Source organism: Ambystoma mexicanum, chromosome 10 (genome assembly GCF_040938575.1).
Source record: "Ambystoma mexicanum isolate Mex_15411 chromosome 10, UKY_AmexF1_1, whole genome shotgun sequence".
NCBI lineage: Eukaryota > Metazoa > Chordata > Amphibia > Caudata > Ambystomatidae > Ambystoma > Ambystoma mexicanum.
In genome coordinates, this window is record NC_090932.1 from 405,893,419 (window position 1) to 405,910,164 (window position 16,746).

Sequence of the window (16,746 nt, forward strand, 5' to 3'; positions counted from 1 at the left end):
CTTGAATGAGTCCATTCTGTAGGTTGGCATCCAAATACTCCTTAAGAGCTATTATTTCTGGGAGAGACATGGGGTACATACGACCGAAGGGAATGGAAGCTCCAGGTTTCAGGTATATGACACAGTCTTCAGCTCGATGAGGAGGTAAAGAGCGGGGTACCTTCTCCTCGAAGATCTCAGCGTATTGCTGATAGCAGAGTGGCACCATATGAACCACCGAAGCAGGCACCGGAACGGTAACTCCTTCACCAGAGACTGGAGAGGTTTGTGGTAGACAGGACGAAGTGCAACACGGAGATTGGAAGCAAATGGTATTGGCTGACCAGTCAATTTCAGGATTGTGTTTGCGTAGCCAGGGTATACCCAATATTACCAGGAAATGACCAGCTCTGATGACATCAAAAACAATCTGCTCTTGGTGTTGAAGCAGCAGCATATTGGCTGGGCTAGTCTCCTGAACAATAGGTCCTGAAGTGAGTGGTGCTCCATCCACTTCTTCAACGGGTAAGGGACAGCTCTTCTGGCGAAGTGGTATTCCTTGTGCTTGTGCCCACAGGATATCAATAAAGTTTGCCGCTGCTCCGCAATCCAACATGGCCATAACCTCTACAGTAGGTATTGATTCGAACATAAGATGAATCGTGAACACCAAAAGTCTATGATCGTCAGAGTCTGTAACCTGTTGGGTGATGTTGCAGGGACCGCTTGTCTCTGCCAGGTTCTTTTCCCTGCTCAAGACAGGGGAGAAGCATTTCCCAAATGCCTTGGGGTACCTCAGGGCAATTACGGAGCAAATGTTTAGAGGACCCGCAGTACATGCAAAGACCCTGATCCCTTTGCCTCTTTCTTTCCTCTGGGGTCAGAGCACCTCTTGTTGTTCCTATTTGCATGGGTTCCTCTGCCTGGGTTCGGTTTGGTGGTCCTGCAGTGGGTATCCCTGCCGAGGAGGGAGGTCTGAACCTTCTTCTTTCTAGTCTTCGCTCCTGTAACCTATATTCCATCTGAAGGGTCAATGTCAACAGTTTTTGAAAAGAGGCAGGACGAGCCACTTTGGCTAGCTCGTCCTTGAGTTCATCATGCAGACCTCGATGAAAGAGGGTTTGTTGTGCTGAATCAGGCCATCCTGCATCTGTTGCCGACCTTATAAATGCAGATACATAAGTCTGCACATTGTGATTTCCTTGACGGATGTCCAAGAGAGCTTCATATGAGGAATATTGGACTTCTGATAGGTCGAATCTGGTTTGCATCATTTGGGTAAATTATGTGTAATCATGAGCTATCAGTGGGGTTGCCCAAGCCAGAGCATTTCCCACAAGGTTGGACACAAGGAAGCAGACCTTAGCTCTGTCTAATTCGTATGCCTTGGGCTGGAAAGTAAAGTAGATCATGCAAGCATCCAGGAACTCCTTCAAACGTTTTGGGTTGCCATCATATTTCCCAAAGGAGAATGTCAGGGGCAGTAGATCGCCTCGGGAATCTTCTCGTGCTGCTGCTTGCTGCCTTAGAGTGACATTCTCAGTTCGGAGATTCTGAACCTCAGCCTGAAGTCCTTATATAGCAGTCACCATCTCCTGGAATTGTTCCATGGAGGCCATGTTGGTCCGGTGGCATTGCAAACTGTCAGAGGCTAAAGTTACCTCCCCCTGTGTCTCCTCACCTGGGTCCTTGAGAAGCTCTCTGAACCAGAAGTATTCTGCCTTCTCCTCTGTCTTTCTTGGTTTCTTCTTCTTTGCTCTCTGTCTTTGAAATCTTCATCCCTTTCTTGCGTTCGAAGAGATAAGGACGGTCTCCAATCGAAGCCACCCTGACTGTGGTTTGGAAAAGCAGTCAGGGGACCCCAGGGGAGCCAATCGCTTACAACAGGGAAAAAGCCAATTGAGGCAGTAAAAACCCTGGTAGGTCATAGGATTAGTAGCAGATTGATGCCGGAAGTGGAAGAGGCTGATTGACTGGCGGCACTGTGGACCTGGTTGGCAATCCAATGAAAGAGGACAAACATCCACAGCAAACCTATAGAAGAAGTGTAAGTCTCTACTGGTAAGTGAGGAAATGGTACAATAACTGCCAAATGTCCTAGGAGGGTATGGAGCCGGTATTTTAGGTAGAGGAGCCAGCCCTACCAGGGTAGCTCTAAGAGAGAGGCAAGAAGGAAAAAGGCAAAACAGGAACAGAAGGAATGCTGACTCCGCAGGAAAGAGCAAGAGAGAAAGGGCTAGAAAAAGTGGAGCGAGCGAGTGAGAGAGAGAGCGGGAAAAGAATGGGGGTAATCGAGCGAGCGCAAGCAGAAGGGAGGAAAAAATGTAATGAGTGAAAACAGAGAGAGAGAGTGGGTGTGAGCAGAGAGCTAGGACCGTTAAGCTACGATGCCGGAGAGGGTAAGAGAAAGGCACAATCCATACCAGATAGAAAGGGCAAAGGAGGAATAGAAATCCAGCATCGATGACAAGTTCAAAAAGATAAAGATTACCGGCACAGATACAGCGCCTACAGAAGGTAGAAATAGGAAGCGGAAGAACACCGGAGAAAGCCAGAGCAAAATGACGAACAACGAACAAACAAGGTAGGAAACGCCCAGCGTAATTCAAACGAGAGCGGCACTGCGACGCGGATGAGTGCTAAGGAAAACAAACAAAGCGAATTGCAACGCGACACGCTGGGGGCGTGGTCTCATTAAAAAGACACACAGCCAGAAAGACTGGTGCGGTAAGAGGACCTAAAGCGCGTCCTAAGAGAGCCTCCATCTTTTCCATAGTCTCCATGGCCGTATTGGGAAAAAAGAGTGCCAGTGTAGCTTTGTTTTCGCCGAACTTCTCATTTAAAAGAAATTGGTCCTTTCATTGGTGGATGCTGTTGGGAAAGGCCTAAACAAAGGGGAGTTAATGCACTAGCAAGAGGTCGAAAGAAAGGTCTCAATTATGCCGTCGGAACCCGGCCTGACTTTGCCTGAAATCTGCCTTAGTAACACTCGAGCCAACAAAACCACAAAATCCAATGAGGGTTGGAGGGGGCCGATGTATGGGGATAAATTAATCATCAACCCAAAACTTGTAACAGTAGATAAAGTGTTGCCATTTGAAACAGCCACATCTAGCCAAGAATCAATCCCCTCCACATTGTCCCAGACGGCTAATTTACAGGTGGAAAACAGGTTCGAAACTATACCTGTCAGGGTGGAGAGCCCAATAGGTTTACCCCATCACACCCACCACATAACCCCAGGACTGCCAATAGTTCCTCAGATATCTGAGGGGACTGTATATTTTCACAGGGTGCCCAAACTGGTGTCATGTGATTATGAACCCAGGGATGCACTCGTCAATAAAGTACACAGAGGCTCGAAGCTGTTAGAGGGTGCCAACATGAGAAAATATCCTGCATTTCACAAGTGAAAGCCAGAGCGATAGCAACGGTCTTCATTCTATCAAAATTGTCTCAACAGCCAAAATATTGCAAAGCGCACATTGCGTTTTCTGGCAAGATGTGAACCACCCAGGAGCAGTGTAATTATCCCCAGTGGTTATGATTTGGAAAGTACATCAAGATGGCCAATGCTTTCAGGACCGAATAAGATTACACTTGGGAAAAGGATTATAGTAAATAACCTCTAGCCATGACCCTGATAGATAATATCAAAGTAATACTACTGTGTCCTTAATTATGGTTTTCCTGTGTTATGTTTTAACATCCTGTTTGCCCTGCTAGATCCTAAACCTTTCAATACTTAAAAGACTGGGCTTAGGGTTTTCGGCACAATTGTTTATAAATAATTGACTGATATGATATGGCATTAATGACGCGCCTATACACAAGTGTTTGTTGCCCCCTTTTTCCTTTCCTTCTCTTCTTTTCCTCTTTAAAAATTGTATTGTTTTATTTGTTTTGCAATACTTCTATGGCTCAAAGTCGAAATAAAGTTATTGACTGGACTTTCACTGGTATCAGCGCACCTCAGGAATTATGGTTGTGTTCCCATACTGCGGTGTCTGTCTGGTAAGGGCAAAAGAAGATCCTTTTACCACAGAGGCTCATCCGCAAAAAATACAATCAAGTCACACCAGGATTCATGATTCTGCCATAATTTCCCAATGATCTCCTTCATTCCTTTGAGAAGGATCCTCCTCCACAAGGAACCACTGGACACCTTTCAGACCGGGGCCCTCATTCCGAGCTAGGAGGTAAGTACAGGTACTTTCCGGCATGGTGGAAAGTATGACACCGGCCTGGTGACAGACCGCTAATTGCGGCCCATTACGACCTCGCGGACACGGGCTTTTCGCCATGCCGGAAAAGTACCTAGCGGCATGCCGCTAAATGACCCGCAAAACCCCCTACCGGCATGCTGTGACACGTACATTACAACATCGCCTTGGAAGCAGCAGCCTCTGTAAATAACGGATCCCGTAAATTACGGTCACTGCAAAACAACGGAACCGGAAATTTCGTCATCGCACAAGGACGGGAAGGAGCGTGGTGGCCATCTTTAAAAACACAATCCATTGACATCCTCTTCAGGCAGCACCCTTGGGATCAATCCAAAGTTCTTGAAAGGACCACACACCCCGGACCAATGCCTAAAGCCCCAAAGAAGTATGAGGACCAGCTCCGCAAGAGGAGATTCAGCCCGGAAGAGCTGCAGGCAATGGTTGACTACCTTGCAGAGCACGCAGGTGTTGTTTTCAGCTCCAACATGCGGCGAGAGTCAATAATCCGCAAGATAAACATCCGGCCACAAACCGCCCAAAGGGTGAGTGCAGTAGGCACCACCCCCCGCACCCCCAAGGAGTGCCGCAAGCGGTGGGATGATTTGCGGGTGCGGGTGTGGAGCCTCCTCTCCGCCAACCAGAGTAAGGCAATGCAGACTGGAGGGGGCCCAAGTTCCCCATTGAGACTGGAGCCATGGGAGGAGACATGCGCTTCACTGATTGGGACGGAATCAATTGTGGGCGTCGGCGATATGGAGTGCGGGGCTATGTCGTCTGGTGATGGAGGTGAGTGTCCAAAGTCAACACTGCCAAATGCATTTACATGATGTATAGTCCCCTAAGGCCCGTCAAAGGAACCTTCTCATGCTGCCTTCCCCTAATCCAAATAATGCAGAGCCAACTGCCACGCATTCAAGGGCCAAGGGCAAGTACAGAACGCACATCACTAATTTGCACATACCATCATGCACACTGTGCTGCAGGTTCGGCAGTGTGTGAGCCAGACTGAACAATACCAGGGCAGGATGAGTCACTCCGACACCCGCGTACATATCATACTTATGCACATGTACTAGTGCTGTTGCTACACCCAAAAGGCCACAAAGCCCAAATGACTGGAATGTGAATGCAGCCATGAATGCTATTAGGGCATCATACAATCACTCATGTTGTCCCTCTCTTCTACCCCCACAGGCACTGATAATGACAGCGGCGAGCCCCAGACGAGCCGTCCAACCACCTCCATGGGCAGTGCCAGGGTCCGCCGCATTCCAGCCCGGACCAAAACACCCACACCGGCTCCCAAAAGGTCAGTGGAGGATGCACCACCCCAATCCCTCCCTGCATCGGCGCCTGCCACAATGGCCACCCCAACGTCAGCAGAGTCTAGTGTTGCTGGGGAGGTGGCAGCTGTGGGCCCCCAGGAGAATGTGGACAGCCCTTTATCCATCTGTGGGGCGTCCGAGGAGGAGTTTTATCCCACAGTCCACACCCCGGAGCCCAGCAATGTCCCCCTGGCATCATGCAGTGACTCTGGGGATCCTGAAACACCTGGCCGTAGTGCTCTAACAGACACACAGGGATACGATGATTGTGGCCCAAGTTCACCAGTCCAGTCCGTGCCAGAGCATGTAGGGCCAAGTCACTCCAGTGATGAACACCCATCATTTGATACACTTCGTGCAACTCAGCTGACTGACCTCATCACTGTGTTCATGGAGGACAACCGCCAGGCCAGGGTGGAATGGCTAAATGAACTCCGGGAAATGCATCAGGCAGTCACTGAGAGCACTAACAGGTTGTGTGACATCCTAGGACGCATAGCTGATGCCCTTGAGGCTGCACATTCAAATCCGCAGCATCAACAGGAGGACACGGCCACATCCAGTCGTGACACACCGGCAAGTCCTCCGCGAAGCACTCTGCGTTCCCTGCGGCGCCGGGACATGCCTCCCCCGGGCCCCGGGAGCATGCATTAATCGTCATTGCTGCCATATGTGGCCTTAATGTACTACATTGGAGTACTGTTGTGGAGTTGGGGGTGGGGGGGGGTGAGGGTTTGTTGTGGAGTTGGGGGGGAGAGGGGTGAGGGTTTTTTGTGGAGTTCGGGGGAGGTGGTTGGGCGGGTGGAGGAATTTTTTACACTCATTCATTTAAAATTTAAATACACCTTTGGAGTTGCAAAGGTTAACCTGTGAGGACAGTCATCATTCAGCATGTGCTTCATGACGTTTGACAGTGCATGGTCTACAAGTATACACACACCCAGAGCCCTGTGTGCCCATATAATGCCGGCCTCTGCTGTCTTGTGTTTTGGTGATTATGTCCAAACGTTGTTAGCCACACGACATGTCCCTCCCATGCACCGCCTCCATGATGCTGTCTTGCCACTTCCTCCTCCTCCTTCACTCAATCTTCATCTAGTATTAGCAGTCCCATGTCAGGGGACAGAGCCACATTCCAAGGGATGCGAAATTTGTTGAGCTGTACACATGAAATGGGGGTCTTGGACACCACATTGCAGTAGATGGGTCCCCCACCAGTCCAGCTTCAGCAACTCATATGTGCCGTATGCAAGCCAGGTGGCTGCTTCATCTCCACGCATGCACGGGTATGGCCATTATAATAGGGCTCCCTGGGCTTCGTCTGTGGGTTTCTGACAGGGGTCCGGTACCATGGTGTCAAGGGACAGCCGCCAACACCTGCATGTGTAGCCAATTTAGGTAAGTGTCTGCACTGTCATGTAGGAGAACTGTTCTTGCATGCCTTGCTTTCCTTCTTCACGTTGGGGGAATGGTATTGCTTGCAGTTGTGATCCGCCACATGCATGCCATGCCTGTCAACCTAATCCACGTGGGTGCTGTCAGTGGCACCCATGTCATTTGGCATGCCTGCCAATGCATGGGGGCCAACTTTTGTGTCGTATATCTCCTGGGTAGTCCTTGTTAGGGATTTGTAGACCTTGTGTGCCTGGGGAGGTGCTCCAGCACTTCGTTCTGCGTCCGTGTACTGGACGGTTGAGACATGCCATGCATGGGTCCAACTGTGTGCTGATAGGTGCCTGTGGCATGGGTGTGGGGCACAGGCACCACCTTCAATTGTGCCGGTAGAGCAGTGTGTATTTGTATGCTGCTCACTTATCTAGTAATTTCGCCACCAAATTATGGTAGTGAGGCTGTCACATTCTAGCGGGTAGGGGGTGTCTGTCTGCTCAGGTTTCTTTGAGGAACAGGACCTGCTGCGTGGGAATGGGGGCTGCTGGGGTGGTGGCGGAGGCTGCACTGGTGCTGCATGCTAGGCCTGTCTCCCCCTCCTTCTCCCCCCGTGTCACCTCAGTTGGGAGGCCTGGTGTTTTTGGTGTAGTTCTAGTGGTTGTGACCTTGCTGGCAGGGCCTCCTGCCTCATGTGCTGCTACCACTATTGGTCTTTTCTTAGTGTGGGAAGGGGTGTGGGTGTAATCCTTTTGTGCTGTGGCACACTCCATTGCCTCCACCTGTGCTGATTGTGTGCACCTTGGCTCTGTGGACCATTGCTCAGGGTTCTTTACTCCTTCCCTGAGATGCCTGTGTGCACTCCATGCCGGTAAAATACTTTATGGCCTTAATGAGGCTGTTATTTACGTGTGCTCCATATTTGTGATCAGCTCCGGTTTACGCCATGCCGCTAATTTTGGCATGGTGGGGCGCGAGCGCGACCCAAGACCGGTATTTACAGCATCGTAGATTACGGTGCTGTAAATAGCGGTCTGACCAGTCGGTATGGCCTGTAGCGGTAAGCAATGCCGGTAATCCTTTACCGGCATCGTTCTTCCCTTTACTCCAACCTCGGAATGAGGCCCCAGGGCCCTCATTAAGAGCTAGGAGGTAAGTACAGGTACTTTCCGGCATGGCGGAAAGTACGACACCGGCCTAGTGACAGACCGCTAATTGCGGCCCATTACGACCTCGCGGACACAAGCTTTTCGCCATGCCGGAAAAGCACCTAGCGGCATGCCGCTAAATGACCCGCAAAACCCCCTACCGGCATGCTGCGACACATACATTACAATACCGCCTTGGAAGCAGCAGCATCTTTAAATAACAGTGACCGTAATTTACAGATCCCGTAAATTACGGTCACCGCAAAACAACGGAACCGGAAATTTCGTCATCGCACAGGAACGGGAAGAGCGCGGCAGCCATCTTTAAAAACACAATCCATAGCCATCCTCTTCAGGCAGCACCCTTGGGAGCAATCCAAAGTTCCTGAAAGGACCACACACCCCGGACCAATGCCTAAAGCCCCAAAGAAGTATGAGGACCAGCTCCGCAAGAGGAGATTCAGCCCGGAAGAGCTGCAGGCAATGGTTGACTACCTTGCAGAGCACGCAGATGTTGTTTTCAGCTCCAACATGTGGCGAGAGTCAATAATCCGCAAGAAAAACATCTGGGCACAAACCGCCCAAAGGGTGAGTGCAGTAGGCACCACCCCCGGCACCACCAAGGACTGCCGCAAGCTGTGGGATGATTTGCGGGTGTGGGTGCGGAGCCTCCTCTCCGCCAACCGGAGTAAGGCAATACAGACTGGAGGGAGCCCAAGTTCCCCATTGAGACTGGAGCCATCGGAGGAGACATGCGCATCACTGATCGGGACGGAATCAATTGAGGGCGTCAGCGATATGGAGTGCGGGGCTACGTCGTCTGGCAATGGAGGTGAGTGTCCAAAGTCAACACTGCGAAATGCATTTACATGATCTATAGTCCCTCAAGGCCTGTTAAAGGCACCTTCTCATACTGCCTTCCCCCAATCCAAATAATGCAGAGCCATGCAGAACCAACTGCCACGCATTCAAGGGCCAAGTGCAAGTACATGACGCACATCACTAATTTGCACATACCATCATGCACACTGTGCTGCAGGTTCGGCAGTGTGTGAGCCAGACTGCACAATACCAGGGCAGGATGAGTCACTCCGACACCTGCGTACATATCATACTCATGCACATGTACTAGTGCTGTTGCTAAACCCAAAAGGCCACAAACCCCAAATGACTGAAATGTGAATGCAGCCATCAATGCTATTAGGGCATCATACAATCACTCATGTTGTCCCTCTCTTCTACCCCCACAGGCACTGATCATGACAGCGGCGAGCCCCAGACGAGCCGTCCAACCACCTCCATGGGCAGTGCCAGGGTCCGCCGCATTCCAGCCTGGACCAAAACACCCACCCCGGCTCCCGAAAGGTCAGTGGAGGATGCACCACCCCAATCCCTCCCTGCATCGGCGCCTGCCACAATGGCCACCCCAACGTCGGCAGAGTCTAGTATTGCTGGGGAGGTGGCAGCTATGGGCCCCCAGGAGAATGTGGACAGCCTTTATCCATCTGTGGGGCGTCCGAGGAGGAGTTTTATCCCACAGTCCACACCCCGGAGCCCAGCAATGTCCCCCTGGCATCATGCAGTGACCCTGGGGATCCTGAAACACCTGGCCGTAGTGCTCCAACAGACACACAGGGATACGATGATCATGGCCCAAGTTCACCAGTCCAGTCCATGCCAGAGCACATAGGGCCAAGTCACTCCAGTGATGAACACCCATCATTTGATACACGTCGTGCAACTCAGCTGACTGACCTTATCACTGTGTTCATGGAAGACAACCGCCAGGCCAGGGTGGAATGCCTAAATGAACTCTGGGAAATGCGTCAGGCAATCACTGAGAGCACTAACAGGTTGTGTGACGTCCTAGGACGCATAGCTGATGCCCTTGAGGCTGCACATTCAAATCCGCAGCATCAGCAGGAGGACACGGCCACATCCAGTCGTGACACACCGGCAAGTCCTCCGCGACGCACTCTGCGTTCCATGCAGCGCTGGGACATGCCTCCCCCGGGCCCCAGGAGCATGCATTAATCGTCATTGCTGCCACATGTGGCCTTAATGTACTACATTGGAGTACTGTTGTGGAGTTGGGGAGGAGGGGGGAGTGGGGGAGGGTTTGTTGTGCAGTTGGGGGGGAGGGGGAAGGGGGAAGGGTTTGTTGTGGAGTTGGGGGAGGTGGTTGGGCGGGTGGAGGGATTGTTTACACTCATCCATTCAAAATTTAAATACACCTTTGGAGTTGCAAAGTTTAACCTGTGTGGACATTCATCATTCAGCATGTGTATCATTACGTCTGACAGTGCATGGTCTACAAGTATACACACACCCAGGGCCCTGTGTGCCCATATAATGCCGGCCTCTGCTGTCTTGTGTTTTGGTGATTATGTCCAAATGTTGCTAGCCACACGACATGTCCCTCCCATGCACCGCCTCCATGATGCTGTCTTGCCCCTTCCTCCTCCTCCTTCACTCAATATTCATCTGGTACTTGCAGTCCCATGTCAGGGGACAGAGCCACATTCCAAGGGATGCACAATTTGTTGAGCTGTACACATGACATGGGGGTCTTGGACACCACATTGCAGTAGATGTGTCCCCCACCAGTCCAGCTTCGGCAACTCATATGTGCCTTATGCAAGCCAGGTACCATGGTATCAAAGGACAGCTGCCAACACCTGCATGTGTAGCCAATTTAGGTAAGTGTCTGGACTGTCATGTAGGAGAACTGTTCTTGCTTGCCTTGCTTTCCGTCTGCACGTTGGGGGAATGGTATTGCTTGCGGTTGTGATCCGCCACATGCATGCCATGCAGGTCAACCTAACCCACGTGGGTGCTGTCAGGGGCACCCATGTCATTTGGCATGCCTGCCAATGCATGGGGGGCAACTTTTGTGTCATATATATCCTGGGTAGTCCTTGTTAGGGATTTGTAGCCCCTTGTGTGGCTGAGGAGGTGCTCCAGCACTTCGTTCTGCGTCCATGTACTGGACGGTTGTGACATGCCCTGCATGGGTCCAACTGTGTGCTGATAGGTGCCTGGTGTATGGGTGTGGGGCACAGGCACCACCTTCAATTGTGCCGGTAGAGCGGTGTGTATTTGTATGCTGCTCACTTATCAAGTAATTTCGCCACCAAATTATGGTGGTGAGGCTGTCACATTCTAGCGGGTAGGGGGTGTGTGTCTGCTCAGGGGTTTCCTTGAGGAACAGGACCTGCTGCATGGGAATGGGGGCTGCTGGGCTGGTAGTGGAGGCTGCACTGGTGCTGCATGCTGGGCCTGTCTCTCCCTCCTTCTCCCCCTGTGTCTCATCAGTTGGGAGGCCTGGTGTTTTTGGTGTAGTTCTAGTGGTTGTGACCTTGCTGGCAGGGCCTCCTGCCTCATGTGCTGCTACCACTATTGGTCTTTTCTTGGTGTGGGAAGGGGTGTGGTGTGTGGGTGTGATCATTTTGTGCTGTGGCACACTCCATTGCCTCCACCTGTGCTGATCGTGTGCACCTGTGGCTCTGTGGACCACTGCTCAGGGTACTCCTTCTCTGAGATGCCTGTGTGTACTCCATGCCGCTAAGATACTTTACGGCCTTAATGAGGCCGTTATTTACATGTGCTCCATACTTGTGATCAGCTCTGGTTTACGCCATGCCGCTAATTTCGGCATGGTGCGGTGCGCGCGCGACCCAAGACCGGTATTTACAGCATCTTAGATTACGGTGCCGTAAATAGCGGTCTGGCCGGTCGGAATGGCCCGTAGCGGTAAACCGGCATCGTTTTTCCCTTTACTCCAACCTCGGAATGAGGCCCCATGTCTTTTTCTCCTAAAGAGAGAGGGGGAAGAGTGTTTGTCAGATGCTTTCCAATTTGTAATTGTGCTATAGAGCATGCTCGCCTCTGCTGTCATCCTCTTTTTCATATGAAGTTTGTAGCCAATTATAACAGTTCTTTTGAAATTGTCCTGAAAATTGATGGAGTGAGTACGAGCTGCAGTTTTGCTTGATAACAGTCAGTCCTGCTCCGAGGAAGAGTTGTCAAACAGACTGTGCTTGATATGATATGACAGGTTATTTATAATGTGCTTAAGCCCGGACCCAGGTATCGAACCTGTGTTGCTCAGTGTGGTCTTGCTTCCAAGGCGAACACGTTGCCCCTGAGCTATCCCCCTGAGACGTTTTGGTGCGACAAATTGGAAGCATAATGTTAAATGTAATGCTTAGAGACAAGCTTGGAAGGTTCATGTTGGCATGTTGACAGCACACTGTAAACATAGAATAAAATCGAAAAACAGTTAAACTTCTCGAAAAATACCTTTAAATAATGTTTGCACAAAATATCATTTTTTGTTGTTAAACATGTTATTGTTTTGAAATTACAACATTATGTGTTCGACACGTTGTGCATATGTAATTTCAGTGAAAAAAAGTTGTTTTAAAAGGGCGGTTTGGTTATGTTTCCCACTAAAACATGATATAAATTCACTGGTAAAAAAGTACTGCAAAACAAGAAAACATAAAAAACTTGGCAAGTTTAATTTCTAAAGCGTGAATTACTGCCCTGCTGTATATCATAAGGCATTAGTACCCGACACGCGCAGCGCAATGGGAATACAGCGTGGTGATTGGCTCATTTGCGAGCCATACCACACGGTATTCCCTTTTACGCCGTGCGTGCCAGCTACTCTGTTCCCGGCGAGGGGCGTGGCAGCCCCTCAGCCAATGAGGAGGCTCGAACCGGGAATCCCCGCTCCAAGCCTCCACTTGGCTGGAGGCTTCCCTCGTCCCCCGCTGGGGACTCAGGTAAGACATTTTTTTTTGTTTCCCCTTTCCTCCTCCCTCCTCCCACCACGCCCCACTTACCTTCTATCTTGCAGTCTCTGGCGGGGGATGATGGAAACCTCCAGCCGTGTGGAGACTCGGAGCGGGGCCATCCCCGCTCCAAGTCTCCACACGGCTGGAGGCTACCATCGTCCCCCAGCGGAGACCGCGGTTCATTTTTTTTTCTTCCTTCCCCACACCACTTACCTTCTTTTTTCTTCTTTTCTCGGGAGCGGACGCACTGGCGCCCGCTCCCGATGACCGCCATGGAAAGGGAAAACGGAATACGTTTTCCCTTTCCGGGCGGCCAGTTTGCCAATACCACTCGTGTTAATGCTCCCGGGGCTTCGTTAAGGCCCTAGCTACGCTCGGGTCTGTAACTACGGCCCCTGGGGCATTACCTGGGGCGGTATTGGCCCGCAGTCTCGTGGCTTATTGCCACAATAATAACCCGGTCATCTCAATGTACTTTATATTACCATGCACTTGTATAACCCATTTTCCTAGCATGTCACCGTTCTGTTTGTTGATGTTCTTTTAAAGAATATCTGCTTTGTTGTGGTCTGAGGTTCCACAGTTGTCAGTTAACCTGGAAGCTAAGGGCGATTACATAGAATTAAAAGTTCTACATAGTAGGGCATAGGTTCTTAAATCACTATACACTGCTCACAATTTCTCTCCTTGTGATGACTACCCTGGGAAATATGATATTACATTAGTTGTTATGGTATATATATTCTGTGTTGTCCTGTTAAATTAAAAATAACCTTGGACTCCTTCGGGTGCTACTCTTTTTTATTCAGCTCTGTTTCTTTGCTCCAGTCGTGTTAGAAGTGTATTCACGTGCATGTTGTTTATGTTGGAATATGCAGCATCATGGGCAGCGTATGATGATGGCTGGATTATGTTTTTTAACGATAACAAAGCACCGCATAGTGACCATCACCATTGCTTATGGCTATGCTATCAGACTCTCTTGCCCTCAAGGTGACCAAATGGAACCCCTGAGACACCCAATGGCCCATATGAGTTGGCCCTGCTCTTGAAAGCCCTGGCCCACCAAATATGCCAAATGGATATGCCCTATGGCCATGCCTTGTGGCTGTTTTGACTTGGGCAGAGCCTTCGACCATGTCCGATGTACCAGTGACCCACCAAATCAGCCATTTGTGCATGGCCTGCAGCCAGAGACAGTGCCTACTTTCAATAGAGTGCATATACATGGGCATCCTATCCCTGAGACCAGGCATCCCCTCTAAGCACTTCCACTTCTAGAAATCAGGTTCCCCCCTGGATTTGGGGGTGGGAAACATTATATCTAGAAATGGGAAGCAGCCCCGCACAGCCCAATGGAATGATATATTATTTTCCCATTCACAACAAATCAATGAACACATTCTCAATTTGACTGTGCCTTCCACACTTGTTAGGGCGCAGTGACTGATGTACATGATCCTAACTCAGGTAGTCTGAACACATGTTCACTATACGTATCCATGTTGCCATCCAGACAATAATTTATGTCCACAAATGTTATTACCAATGTTTTCCCCTCCACGGGCCTCCCATATGGTCAGCTCACAGGGGAGGGGTTCCAGGGTGGGAGTTTCCTCCCAGCCCTTGGTCCTCTTACTTGTATACCCTAGTGTGCATGCCAGCCCTTCTCTAGCCTACTAAATTATCAAGAGTTTCCTTGTATGTGCTACCACATACTTTGGCTGCTTGCTGCTGCCTCTGCTACACCCGTGTGCATCCTACATGTTTTCTCAGGTATGGTATCAATCTGTTTCAGTTGCCACTAAGTACTCTGCTATGCACACTTCCCGCTGGGGAATCCTTGTATGTGCTGGGGGTTCATCTGTGCTATGTGCTGGGCCTGCCATACCCATCATGGCCCTGTTGGTTCTAGGTACTTCTATGTATTTGACGAACCAGGGATGTCAATTCTGATAAAAAAGGATTCACAATAACCCATACACATAAGGAGGAGGCCTTCCCTAGCAGGGCACCTGCAGAAGAGCAGAAAGATGAGAACAGGTGGTGAGACAGTTTATGAGGGTTTGAACAATGTGGGGCATAACAGAGGCAAAACAGACAACCAAAATATAAGAGGTATGTGCACAGATAGCCTTACAGAAATATATATGTATATATATATATATATATATATATATATATATATATATATATATATATATATATATATATATATATATATATATATTACATGGACGCGGTAGTAGCGTCCATGTAGTTATGGTTAAGTTGGTGTTTCCATAGGAAGAGCATTTTTGGGTGACTTATAACTTCGCTCCCTCTGGACGAATCCTTACCAAGCACGCTTTCGGGACCAAGCCGCTGCTCCAGCTGCAAATTTGGTGAAAATCCGTCCAGCGGTTTGGGCAGTAGGCGTGAGCAAAGTTTTTTCCCATTATGCCTATGGGAAAAACAGAAGTTTTGGGACCCCCCTTATAACTTTGTCGTCCCTGGACCAAACCTCACCAAACTTTGCAAAAATATTTTGCAAAGATTAGTGACGATTCGTCCAGGGGGAGCGGAGTTATAAGCCGCCCAAAAAGTGTTCTTCCTATGGAAACAGCAACTTAACCATAACTACACGGCCACTACCGTGGCCGTGTAATATATATATATATATACAAGTGTCTTCTATGAGTCAAGGTAGGGACTGGTTTTATCTGCCTAATCTGCTCCCAGGAAAATTAATTCCTTTCCATTGACCAAACCAAGCAGTCTTCTGTAAATTTTCAAATAAACAGGTTTTTCCTATATATAATCACTGTGTGCATTTTGCCAAAAGATCCTGGAAAATCAACAATAGGGAATGATCCTCCTTTCCTGGACATGTGTGTTGGCAAACTAGAAAATTAATATTTGAGATCCATGGCATCCACCTTCATAGGCTGTCAAGATACCTTCTCTCTGAGAAAACCTGCCCAATAACTCCCAATTGATAATCATGGCATCAACAACCAAGTCAATTTTTATTTGTTTGCAGCTGTAGAGAAGCGGACCGGGAAAACTGACGAGTAGCCATGTCCCAACTAGATAAGCGAGTAAGATAGCTTAGCAGGTTGACCGCTCCCTGCTGTGATCTGCAGGTCGCATGTTCGAATCCCAGCAAGGCCAACTCAGCCTTTCATCCTTCTGAGGTTGATAAACGAGTAGCAATTTCGGTTGGGTGATGTTGTATGTAAAGCGCTTTGGATTAAGGCGATATATCAATAACACATCATTATCATTAACTAAATGACCCCTGACCACAGAATACACTAGGTTTTTGTAGGGTTTTACACAATGAGAATCATACAAAAAAGAGTAAGATACATTTAGTCAGTTACATTAATCAAATGCACTTTATCACTGAACATCTTTGAGACCTTGGGAGGCATGACGACTCAACAAAGCCATGTTATGCATTTACAATTCTGCTCTGCCTACCCATGTAACGCAGTATCTCCTGTGTCTGATAGTGCATCATATGTAACAAGCCATGGTCTGGGTGCAGGGCTGCAGATAATTCCTACTCCATTTCTCAGCAAGGTTAGCTTGCCCTCATCTGTGATGTGTCACATGGTATATGACACTGGGTGTGCCCATGTCCAGAGCAGAGATTTGCATCATAGCTGCACAACTATCATGTTTTATTCCACTGTAAGCCAACAAATCATCACTCCTTACTATCTTCATGCGTAGTGTTGGTTGATCATGACTGCGGGGCAGTTCTTCTCGTTATAGCTGCACAATCAGTGCTCATGAGAGCAGATATAAAATTATAATTTTTAACAGTTCTAAATCCAGTAGAATGTGAATATTAGAGTATATCTCTTGTATTGATCTTTTGGCAATTATATAC

General features: G+C 49.1%; 1 protein-coding gene across 1 annotated transcript in view; it reads left to right on the top strand.

The window, feature by feature from the left end:
- LOC138491456 (calcium-activated potassium channel subunit alpha-1-like) overlaps positions 1-16,746 on the top strand; it is a 1,832,603-nt gene that overhangs the window by 1,584,750 nt on the left and 231,107 nt on the right. The window lies entirely within an intron of this gene.